The following is a 12,749-nucleotide window of genomic DNA, read 5'->3' as shown; positions in this document are numbered from 1 at the left end:
TCATGATTTGCCATCTTTCCTAAAATCCAGAAAATCCCTAAACTCTGGAGTACACAAAATTGTATTTTCTCTGAGTCATACTTGAGGCAGGAGGTAAACAATAGTTTGAAGACACAATAAATGCCCTCTAGGGTTGTAGGGTTGAGATTTAAATAAGATAATATATGTAAATTATCAGATTAGGAAAGATTGGCTCTGTAATAAATTGTTTCAAGGAAGACATAGACATGGCCAACATGCACATGAGAAAATGCTCTGCATCACTTGCCATCAGGGAAATACAAATCAAAACCACAATGAGATACCACCTCACACCAGTGAGAATGGGGCAAATTAACAAGGCAGGAAACCACAAATGTTGGAGAGGATGCGGAGAAAAGGGAACCCTCCTGCACTGTTGGTGGGAATGTGAACTGGTGCAGCCACTCTGGAAAACTGTGGAGGTTCCTCAAAGAGTTAAAAATAGACCTGCCCTACGACTTAGCAATTGCACTGTTGGGGATTTACCCCAAAGATGCAGATGCAATGAAACACCGGGACACCTACACCCCGATGTTTCTAGCAGCAATGGCCACAATAACCAAACTGTGGAAGGAGTCTTGGTGTCCATCGAAAGATGAATGGATAAAGAAGATGTGGTTTATGTATAAAATGGAATATTAGTCATTAGAAACGACAAATACCCACCATTTGCTTCAACGTGGATGGAACTGGAGGGTATTATACTGAGTGAAGTAAGTCCATCGGAGAAGAACAAACATTATATGTTCTCATTCATTTGGGGAATATAAATAATAGTGAAAGGGAATATAAGGGAAGGGAGAAGAAATGTGTGGGAAATATCAGAAAGGGAGACAGAACATAAAGACTCCTAACTCTGGGAAACGAACTAGGGGTGGTGAAAGGGGAGGAGGGCGGGGGGTGGGGGTGAATGGGTGATGGGCACTGAGGGGGGCACTTGACCGGATGATCACTGGGTGTTATTCTGTATGTTGGCAAATTGAACACCAATAAAAATAAATTTATTATAAAAAAATTGTTTCAGGTCAAATTCTGATGGTTCATCTTATTTTGATACTGGGCAATTTATTTAAAATTTCTATGCCTCAGTTATTCCATCATGTGAAGGAGGAGAAAAGGAGGAAGAGGGGAGCTGCTATCACAAAGAGGGAGTGTAAGGATTAAATGAGATAATGAATGCACTTGCTTAGAACTGTCTTGGCATATTGTGTATACTCAGATGGGTTAGCTATTTTCTCAGTAGTAGTTATGAAGGTGGAAAGAGATTGGGTTTTCATTTAAATATAGGTGAATTATGTAGATCTGACCAGGTGTAAAATTCCTCAACTTTCTACCCTTCCTTTTGTAAGTGTCATCTGCTTCTCAGATGACAGGTATTCTTTTTCTTACTTCACCTGTGTTCTTGTCCCCATCTCTTCAGATCTTGAATATTACCCATAATTTTTACTTTATCTTTCCTTTATCTTCAACCAGTCCAAGTTTGATTATCTTTCTACCCACATTTGGAAATATATTCAAAACTCTTACATTCTCTGAAAAAAAAATCTTTCCCAGATCATTTTTAAACCGACTTTTTCTTTCGCCTTTGAATTTTAATCTGAATTTCCAGTTAAAGCCATCTCTTCTGTTATACCTACTTTTAAATCTACCCTAAATGTTTTTGGCCAGACCATTCCATTGAAACTGCTCTAACTAATGTCCTCAGTGAACTTCCTCTCAGCAAAGAATGTATTTCATTACTTATTAGATTTCTCTGGTAAATCTAATATAATTTTATGATTTATATCTGTTGTTTATTTTTTTAGTCTTTTGTTATTATCTGTACCTCCTTGGCTTCTATAGTTTTATTCATATCTTTCTATCTGCATTCACTACTCTACTACCTTTTCTTTTCTAGATTCCTGCTCCATCAACCATCAAGACCTCAGCATCCCCCAAATTCTGCCATATGAGTACTGCTCATCTCTCTCACAAGAAATGTTCAGTAGTCAACCTCAAGTGATCCTTGGTTTTACCTATGATGTTGAAATTAATAACTTCCAAATCTGTACTTCTATCCTTGACCAGTATCTTGAGCATATCAGACTTGGAGTAAAATAACACCCAGGCTGATATTGATGCTTAATAAATACTTGTGAAAAAATAGATCAACAATGCCTATTGGTCACAGAATTTCAATGTCCCAGACCTGCTTCAAAAGCTAAAATGAACCTATGTAGAAATTCCACCTATGGAGCAAAACCTTCTCTGTATTACTAATTTCTGTGAATGGCTACAACATATAACCATTTACTCAAATCAGGGATGTGAAAGTCATCAAAACTTCAATCTATCCTCTTCCCATATCATTATCCTTCAATCTATTACCAAATATTGTTGATTTCACATACTGGCATTTCCCAAATCTATTCTCTCCCTTCTGTTTTACTCTGCTGCTCTAGTTGATTTCATCAATTCCTGCCTAAAATACTGCAGTAAAGAGGCAACTAATCAGTCTTGCCTGAAACTTTGGACTATCTTAAATCCACTCCACCACCCAAAAAATTTACCTAAAATATAACAAATAACTGTACCACTCATTTCTTTCTTTGCAGACCTTCACTGGCCTTTGATTGCTTACAGGATTATATACCAAATTTTCAGCATACCATGCCCCTTCTATCATGTTTGCTCTTTCACTCATCTTGCTATGAACTTTGTCATTTTCAAGACTTATTTTCGTAGTACAACATACTAGATAATGAAAAATTTCAATATGATAATATTCAGGCACTCACAAAAGCAAACACAAACAAAACTCAGAACTTTCCTTAAACAATAGTCTCAAATAATTAAAAAGATAGTTTTTAGGTTATGACATCATAGGCAAAAGTTACTTAAACACACAAGATAAGAAGGCTTCTTGAACAAGAGTAGACAGAAACAACAGATCATAGAATAAGATGTCCAAACACTTCAGTTGTGGAATTAAGAGACACTGAATATAAAATAACTATGTTAATATATTAAAAGGGAAACTTTAAATGTAAGAAAATATAAAATACCAGACTTATTTGGAAAAAAGCCAAATATGTCTTGTGGAAATAGAAAGCATAGTGTTAGAAGTTTTGAAAATTCTGTAATGGAAGGTTTAAAGGTAAGTAGACATGATTGAAGAAGTAACTGATGAATTAGTCTAGAAGGTAGCTTAGAAAGTTGGGAAATATGAGAAAGAATTTATGAGACAAAGTGAGAATATCTTTAATAAATACAATCTGATTCTGGACTGAGAATAGATAAGAAATGAATAGGTTTCATATTTTGGGAGATAATTAATAAAATTTTTCTAGAACTATTAACAGCTATAAATCAATAGCTTCAGGAAAACCACACACCTATTTTACATTTTAGCTAACTATTAAGTATCAGAAACAAGGAGATAACTCTAGAAATAGCCATAGTAAAAATAAATATTACTTACCGAGGAACAATTATTGGAATGGCAACTGCTTTCTGAGCTGCAACAATGAAAACTGGAATATGGTGTAATAAAATATTCATCGTCTAATAGCAATAACTGTCAATGTAGAGTTGTGTTCACAGTGAATGTATCTTTCAAGAATGAGGTGTAATAAATAAATATAGTTTTTGACAAACAGAAAGTGTGAATTTGCTACCAGCAGATCTTTTCACATACTACTGGTAGGAATGAAAATTGATATGACCAATTTAGAAAACAGTTTGGGATTACCCAGTTCAGTACACTTGGACATGTACATACCCTCACACCAAAATTCTACTCCTCCATATGCTCCATAGAAAAAACTGTCCTATATGTGCACCAAGAAAAAAAATACTATAATGTTAATGGACATGATGTGGACATGATGTTAATAAGATATTAAAATGGGTAACTATAATTATGATGTATTAATATAATATGACAAATGGATAAATCGCAAACTGAAGAAAGGCAGAGAATATACATAGCATGATCCATTTATATAAATTTTCAAACACATGGAAAGCTAAACAATAATTATTTAGAGTCAGAAATATACGGTTAAAAGAAGAAAAAGAAAGAAGAATAAAGAAAATAAAGAATCTGGTAAGTGCAAAAAAGGACAGTATTACCTGAGTAGGATAGAAAGCAATGAAATGGGAAGGAGTATACCACGGGCTTCAAGAGTCACAATCATTTTTAAATGGAGCAGAGGATGCAAAAGTACTCATTGTATTGTTATCCTTTATACCTTACCTATATTTTTAATAAATATGAATATATTCATATATATGTATATATTATTTATATTTATAAGCTACATATTTATATTTATATATTATACTTACATATATTTATATTTATATATAAATACCCAACATTTAATTTGAAAAGTTAAGGTGAAGGAAAGGCATCCACTTCACACTCTGAGTTTTCTTTGATTGTCTATACACAAGCTTACCCTGCTTGGAATACCCCTCTTTCCTGTTTTTGCCTGGCTAATACTTGTACTAATCTTTACACTCAAAACCTTTTTACCAAACTCATGGTGGAAAAAAAATTAAAAAAATAAAAATAAAAAAAAAAAACAAGCTCATGTTGGATCTAAGGACTGCTTTCCTCTCCCCTCCCCCTAAATACATATATACTCACCTTCCTTTGTTTTCTGAGTGTAAACCAATCTTTTTCATGCTTTACATAATATGTTGAAGACACTTTACTTCCCTTCCCCTAACACACTGCGAGTTCCTTTAATTGGGCATTTTCTCTTATTTTGCATGCCCAATGTCTAGCTCATAGTAGCTGGTCAATGAAAATTACATGGATTGTCACTTGGAAGCAGACTTATGTCCCTATATCCAAAGTCATTCTGGAGAAGGTATAAACTGAACAAGGTCTGAAAGAAAAAGAAGAGGAGAATGAGGAATTTAAAGGCTGAAATGACTGGGAATTCCATCAGGATTATAAATCATTCTGGTGTTGCTTCTATAGTTATGGCCAGAAGTTCTTACTACTCCATTAATATGCATGTACATCTCTGCTTCCAAGTCTTGCTTCACTCCTTCTTCTCTTAGTATGTGGAATTCATCTCTTTGCTCATCAACTCAGGTATTAAAAAACTTTATCCTAGAAAGACAACTTTTCTCATTCATCTCCAGTGCTTATGAATCATTTAATCAAATTATAAATCATTGATAGAGCTGGTCATTTTATGTTTTCATGATTCCTGTCCTATAACCTTTGAAAGATAAATAGTCCTATGAGATAAGCAAGCCATTTGGGGCCTGGCTTCTGTAAGAATTTATTTTCCAAGGAAAATGTTTGTCACTTAAGAAAATACATCAAGAATAACTTTATCTGTGGAAGAGGGACAAACAAAGGTCCAAGATTTCTAGAACCAGTTCTCATGGAAACTAATATCCTTGTTTGTTAGTATTAGCAATAGACATTTCCACAATGATGTTCTCCAATATTCACTCAGAGCCAAACAAAGAGGTTTTATTGAGCATCTTATATGCATTCAACTATAAGAAACTAAGGAACCAGTGCTTTGTCTTAAACTTTATGATGTAAAAATTATTTGATGAAAAAACAGTAAAACATTTATATGGCAGTAAATAATATAAAGAAGCTATTCCATTAAATTACAAATATTACTGAACATCTATGATGTATATATAACATTCTTCTAGGCATGGGACAGAACTAAGAATGAATTATGTTGTGAAACCTATTCTTCCAGATATTTTAAATAGCCATTAAGGCTTCTCTATTCTCACTGCCTCTAAGAACCTATAATGGTGCTTTAAAGAGGTTCCATGCTCAATCAAGATACATTTTTGAGGATCATGGCAACTATGTATATGAAGGAGAAGCTGGTGGATAGTTTGTGATATTAGAATACTTCAGTGGTCTTGGAACTGCATAGAGGAAACACATGGCTTCATGTATATTTTATGTGTATTTATTTTAAGTGGATTTTGACTATTTCCTCTATGATGGTACTGTCCACTCTCTATGCAACTCAGACTTCTTCCATTAGCCTGAACTTAAGGGTTGCTGAATATGTTACTGGTCTGAATGAGCATGAAGTTGTCTATTAGTCAAAATGGTCCTATGAACATTCATCCATTGCCCACCACCAACCATGTCTGGGATACTATCTAAAGAATCGCCTGAGAACTTAAGGGACAAATGCAGAAAAAAACAGAAGGGTGGAGAGTAGGATGACTTTCCTCTGGCTTTCTCAAAACACCGAAGATTTGGAGGAACATACAAATGGGATCCTTGAGCTCTCCACCATCTTTACTAAGAAAATCCAGGTTCCTATTTCCTTCCTGTCTGAGGACTTATGTAGCTCATGGGTTCCCTTACTGTCAGCCATTTCAGTTTCCCAACACAATGGTCAATTCTCTTTTATAATAACTCTTTCCTTTATTATAAAACTGGTTTATTATATCATCAAAGATCTTGCTTCTCAGAAACTCATTGTCTTCATTTAACGTTTGTATTTTGGCTTCATGCTCTCTTCCATCAGTTATGGAAAAATAAACAAAGGGCCAGGTATCTTTGGATATGTACCACATGGGCCAGGCAAGAGCTAGCAGCTTATAGACATGATCTAATATAATCCTCATAACACTGAATCAGATATTATTATTATAGACAAGGGATCTACATTTCAAAGAGATTAAGTGAATTTTCCAAACAATTCTGAATTAAACCAACCATTCAAACTTTCAAACAAATTGTATCAAATCCAACTCTGTGTTGTTTACACTAAACCTACCCAAACTCCCTGTTTCTCAAGGAAAGAGAAAATAGTACCAGTCTTAAGTAAGGGAGATTCAATGCTCTTAAAGAAAGCTCACAGAATTTTATTGTGAGAATTTTGTTTGGGAATATTTTATATTCCCTATGAATATATAAATATAAATATTTCATAGAAAAAAAGTGTGTTTGTGCATACATGTGCTATATCCAAGTTCACTACAAATTATTGACAGTTTTATACTATAAATAATTTGAAAATATTTGTTTGGTGTTTTTTTTTTTTTTGCAGATTTTAAGATTTTCATTGTTCTTACATTCTTAGGAATTAAGAAAAAAGAGAACGATGTCTGCAGTGTTCATTTCTTTAGTAATCCTCAAAAGAAACATAAAATGTGACCTATACTTCCTTAGCCAAAACTAAATATAAAATCTGCCACCCTGAGCTGAATAGTCCTTATGCTAACTCTTGGAAAGGAATGGCCTGTTTCTTCTCAATTCCATCTGGATCTTTCTATTCAGCTGAGATTAATGGATTCAGCTAATGAGTCACCCTGTCAGTGTCTAGTTGTTTAGCACTGCAGTTAAAAAAAAAAATAAAGAAAACTTCCACCTCCCCTGATAGCAATTAAATTTCTTAGCTGAAGAAAACATTTAAGAAAATATATAAAGTTATGAAAAATAGAAGATTTACCTCTTTCCAAATAACAGTAGGTGTATTCTATGAGGCATAATTCCAAAATGGCCACATTTGGTTGGGTTCAGATTCAACAGGGTATCTACAAATTGGATTTGGCATTTACTACAACAGTTGAATGAGATATTATGACCTTTCCTTTATATACTTGGCTTTCCATTGTATTGCATATGATTAATGTGTGTGAGTGTGTATATGCGGATGTTTGAATTTACCAACTCTGCTTATTTCCTTTTGGAACACAATGGATGATGATCACAAAATGATTACTTATAGACTACAAGAAATTAGAACCCCTAAAGTACAGGAATCCCAACTTTATGCCCTTCTTTTTCCTGTAATTAGCTTCTGGAAGAACTAGACTTATAGTGAAAGAAAAGGAGGAACAGAACATTTCTGAGTGCCTCTGACTCACAGGAATATCTTATTTATGTTGGTTGTAATTGTGTTATTACAGGTGATGAACCAGAGAGAAATAAGGAAAACAAACAATATTTCAGGATAGTGTAATGGTGAGGACAGGTGATGATCCAGAAATAGGATATCTTGGAGAAAAAGATCACAATGAAGCACTGAGACAAACTGGAGACAAATGTGGCAGAGATAAAAGAAAGTTGTATTTTACAAAACTTCAGGTATCTGGAAATAAAATCCCAGTTTACAGCCTTTGAGAATGCATGGTGTAACAAGATGGGAAGCCCAGGACATTAATCTGAAGCACTTTCAAGAACATTCAAGACTAAAAGTCTCAGCAGTTTTAATAAATGTCACATGTGTTAGGTTAAGATGTTCAGAGTCAGTTTTTGGAAGTACTGAATGTTTAAAATATAATAGCTTGCATATCCTAAAATAGAATTACAGATGATGAACCTGGGATACACTCAACAGAAGAATGGGGTTATGTCATTAACAGAACACTCATGCCTTAGAGGTGGCCCTGGAAAGACTATTTCCAACAAAAGAAAATTTCCTAAGAACCGAATCAACTCCAGGAAGGCTGAAGTAACACTGACATGGAAAGAAAGACACCATGACAATTGTTTTCCATAGACTTGAAAGTGCAGAAAAGCCTTGGATGTTTAATACTTCAAGGTGTTCCTCTGGTAGTGGGAATTGCAATGGATGACTTTTTAAAAAAATGATGTTGTTTACAAGCCTTATATCAGGAAAAGTATAATCTTATAGACAAAGGATATTAAAAGTCGATATGATATTTACCTATTCAGACAGTTGAATGACCCATTTGATCATAATGTATTATTCACTTTATATATTGTTGAATCCAGTATGCTAAATTTTTGTTTAGGATATCTGCATCTATATCATAAAGAATATTGAAGGTTTCTTATATTTCTTTTTTATTATTTTATTTTTTCATTATGATAAGTATGCTCTTTAATCCCCATCACCTATTTCACCCATCTCTCCACCAACCTCCCCTCTGATAACCATCAATGTGTTCTCTATAGTTAAGTGTCTGTTTCTTGGTTTGTCTCTCTATTTTTCCTTTGACTATTTGTTTTGTTTTTCAGTTCTACATATAAGTTAAATCATATGGTATTTGTCTTTATCTGATTTATTTGCTTAACATTATACTCTGTAGCTCTATCCATGTTGTTGCAAATGGCAAGGTTTCATTCTTTTTATGACTGAATAATATATTCCATTTTATATATGTGTGTGTGTATATACACTACATCTTCTTTATCCATTTATCTATCGATGGACACTTGGGCTGTTTCAATAACTTGACTATTGTATAAAATGCTAATATAAACATAGAGGTGCATGTATCCCTTTGAGTTACTTTTTTTTTTTTTTATTCTTTAGGTAAATACCTAGTAGTGCAATTGTTGGATCTTGGGGTAGTTCTATTTTTAACTTTTTGAGGAACCTCCATACTGTTTTCCAGAGTGGCGGCACCAGTTTACATTCCCACCAACAGTTAAAGAGGGATCCCTATTCTCCATATTCTCGCCAACACCTGTTGTTTCTTGTATTGTTGATGTTAACTATTCTGACAGATGTGAGATGATATCTCATTGTTGTTTTGATTTGCAGTTCCCTGATGATAAATTATTGTTGAGCATCTTTTCATGAGTCTGTTGGGCAACTGAATGTCTTCTTTAGAGAAATGTCTGGTCATGTCTTCTGCCTATTTTTAAATTGGATTATTTGTTTTGTTTTTTTTTTATGTTTTTTTGGGGGGGATGTTGAGTTGTATCAGTTCTTTATATATTTTGGATACTGACCATTTATTGGATATGTCATTTGCAAATATCTCCTCTTATTCAGTAGTTTGCCTTTTAGTTTTGTTGATTATTTCATTAATCGTGTAGAAGCTTTTTATTTTGATGTAGTCCCAATAGTTTGCTTTTGCTTTGATTTCCCTTGCCTCAAGAATCATATCTAGAAAAATTTTGCTACAGCCTGAAGGTTTATTTTATTGTAATATCTTTGTCTAGTTTTTTCATAAGTAGATTTCACCAATGAATCCATCTGGGTATAGAATTTTTGATGTGGGAAGATTTTTCACTAGAAATCACACTACTGTGGTATAATGCTACCACATTTCTTTTTAAATTAGGTTTTCTAGTTTGAATCTTCAAAGAACTTGTCCATTTCTTCTAAGTTGTAGAGATCAGCATAGAGTTGTTCAAAATATTAACATTTTAATATGTGTAGAATGTATACCAATGTCACCTTTGTCCATTCCAACACTAACAGTTTTGTATCTTTCATTCATTTTTCTGATTAGTCAGGTTAGAGATTTGTCAACTTCTTAAAATCTTTTCAAAAACCAAAAAAGATAATTTGGTTTTAAAGTCTTTTTCTCTATTTTTTCCTGCTTTCTACTATACTTATTTATGCTCTTATAGTTATTGTTTCTTTTCTTTTACTTATTTTGTACTTAATTTGCTCTTCATTTTCTAGTTTCTTAAGGTGACTTGAGGTCATTGGTCTTATATAATTGTTGTTTCCAATACAGGCATTAACGTGATGTTTCCCTCTAGGTATTGTTTTAGCTTTATCCAATGAATTTTGATATATTGTGTTTTCATTTGTATCCAGGACAAAATTTTAATTTCTCTTTTGCTTCTTTTTTGACATGGGTTATACAGAAGCATGGTATTCAGTTTCCAAATATTTGGAAACTTTCCAGAGATGCCTATTTTTTATTTCTAATTTAGTTCCTTTGTAGTCAAAGATCATATTTTAAAAAAAATTAGAGATCTATTTCAAGTCCTAATGTGTTTTTTCCTGGTAAATGTCCCATGTGCACTTGAAAAAAAAATGTGTATTTTCCTATTGTCAGGTGAAGTGTTCTATTGATATCAAAATTTCAGGTTGGTTCACTTGTGATAGATAATTTTATGCATCAACTTGATTGGGCTAAAATGATGCCCAGAAAGCTTATAAAACATTATTTCAGGGTGTGTCTGTGAGGATATTTCTAGAAGAGGTTAATATTTAAATCAGTAGACTGAGGAAAGATCACCTTCACCAATATAGGTGAGCATCACCCAATCCGTCAAAGGTTTGAATAGAAAAAAAAAAATGTGGAGGAGGGACAAATTTGCTCCCTGCTTGAGCACCTAATTCTACCCTTGGACACCAGCATTTGTAGTTCTTGGACCTTTGGACTCAAACTAGAGCTTATACCATTAGTTCCCTGGTTCTCAGGCCTTTGGGTTGGACTAAAACTACTCCACCAACTTTTCTAGGCTTCCATCTTGAAGATGGTAGATCACGGGACTTGTCAGCCTCCAAAATCATGAGCCAACCCTTCATTAAGTCTCTTTCTATATATCTCTTCATAGATATTCTACTGGTTCTGTTTCTCTAAAGAATCTAAACTAACACAATTGTGTGTGATTTTCTTTGTACTTCCTCTATCTACTATTGAGGTAGGAATATTGAAGTATCTGAATATAATTGTTACTTGTCTATTTCTTTTTCACTTATATCAAGTTTGCATGTGTATTCTGAAATTCTGTTATTTGGAATGTAAATGTTTGGGATTGTGATGACCTCTTGATGAATTAACTTTTTATTCATTTTTTATGCAGTAAGCTTATTTATTTTTTATGAAGTAAGCTTCTGTTTTCCTAATAATATATATTTTCTCTGTAACCAACTTCATGGGACCTTAATATAGGCACTATAGCTTTATTTACATTAATGTCAGCATTGCTATACCTTTTTCTTTCCTTTTATTTTCAACTTATTTATGTTATTATATTTAAAGTGCATTTTTTGGGGGTCTTGCTTTCTGGTTCAAACTGATAATGTATGCTTTTTATTGAGATTATTTTTTAAAAAAATACTTATTTATTTAGAGAGTGAGCATGAGTGGGAGAGACAAAGGGAGAGGAGAAAGAATCTTTAGCAGACTCCACACTGAGCATGGAGCCTGATGTGGGGCTTAATCTCATGACCCTGACATCACAACCTGAGTCCAAGAGTTGGATGCTTAACCAACTGCTCCACCCAGGCACCCCTTATTGGGATTATTCTTAAACCATTAACATTCAATATGAATTTGAAATGGTGAGGTTTATGTCCAGTGCTTTGAAAACCATTGTTTCAACATTTTATCTGTCTTTTGAATATTTGGAGGATAAATTCAGTTACTCTTGTTCCATGTTGACCAGTTGTGGAAATTGTTATATTGGAATGTAACATGTAAATACATGTTTACACTTTTATCTCATATTCTATGTCATTAATGCATTAAGAGCAGAAAATGCCTTATTCATCTTTATTGAACTTTTGACATTATTGGTATTTTACAGCTAGAATCTAACATGTTTGGCTACCTTTGCATCAAATAATGGAATGAATACATCAATTCATTCTTCACTGAGGAGTATCACTTGCAAATGGGTTCTTTATCTTAAGGTTAATTTCTCACTACAAGACCATAAACACCATCTTGACCTGTCTAAATTAATCGGAATTTTAAAAACACTAACACTAATTTTAAAATCATCTTCAAAGGGACACCTGATGGCTCAGTGGTTGAGTGTCTGCCTTAGACTCAGGTCATGATCCTGGGGTCCTGGGATTAAGTCACATATCAGGCTCCCCCTGAGGAGCCTACTTCTCCCTCTGCCTATGTCTCTGCCTCTCTCTGTGTGTCTCTCATGAATAAATAAATAAATAAAATATTTTTAAAAATCATCTTCAAAGATTTAAAGAGCAATTGGCTCAAGTTACTATTTTCTGAATTCAGGTATTAAGATTAGTCAAACTTGATCAATATTAATGCTATAAATG

The 12,749-nt window shown here is 33.6% G+C and overlaps 1 long non-coding RNA gene across 1 annotated transcript in view; it reads right to left on the bottom strand.

Annotated features, from left to right (window-relative positions):
• Window positions 1-12,749, bottom strand: part of LOC111090523 — a 76,977-nt gene that overhangs the window by 58,774 nt on the left and 5,454 nt on the right. The window contains exon 3 of the long non-coding RNA XR_005371831.1: window positions 4,655-4,898. This is a non-coding gene — a long non-coding RNA (uncharacterized LOC111090523). The remainder of the gene's footprint in view (window positions 1-4,654; window positions 4,899-12,749) is intronic.

Source organism: Canis lupus, chromosome 17 (assembly GCF_011100685.1).
Source record: "Canis lupus familiaris isolate Mischka breed German Shepherd chromosome 17, alternate assembly UU_Cfam_GSD_1.0, whole genome shotgun sequence".
In the NCBI taxonomy this organism is placed as follows: Eukaryota; Metazoa; Chordata; class Mammalia; order Carnivora; family Canidae; genus Canis; species Canis lupus.
Note: the sequence above shows the minus strand (reverse complement) of the source record. Positions and strands in the feature narration are given on the sequence as shown.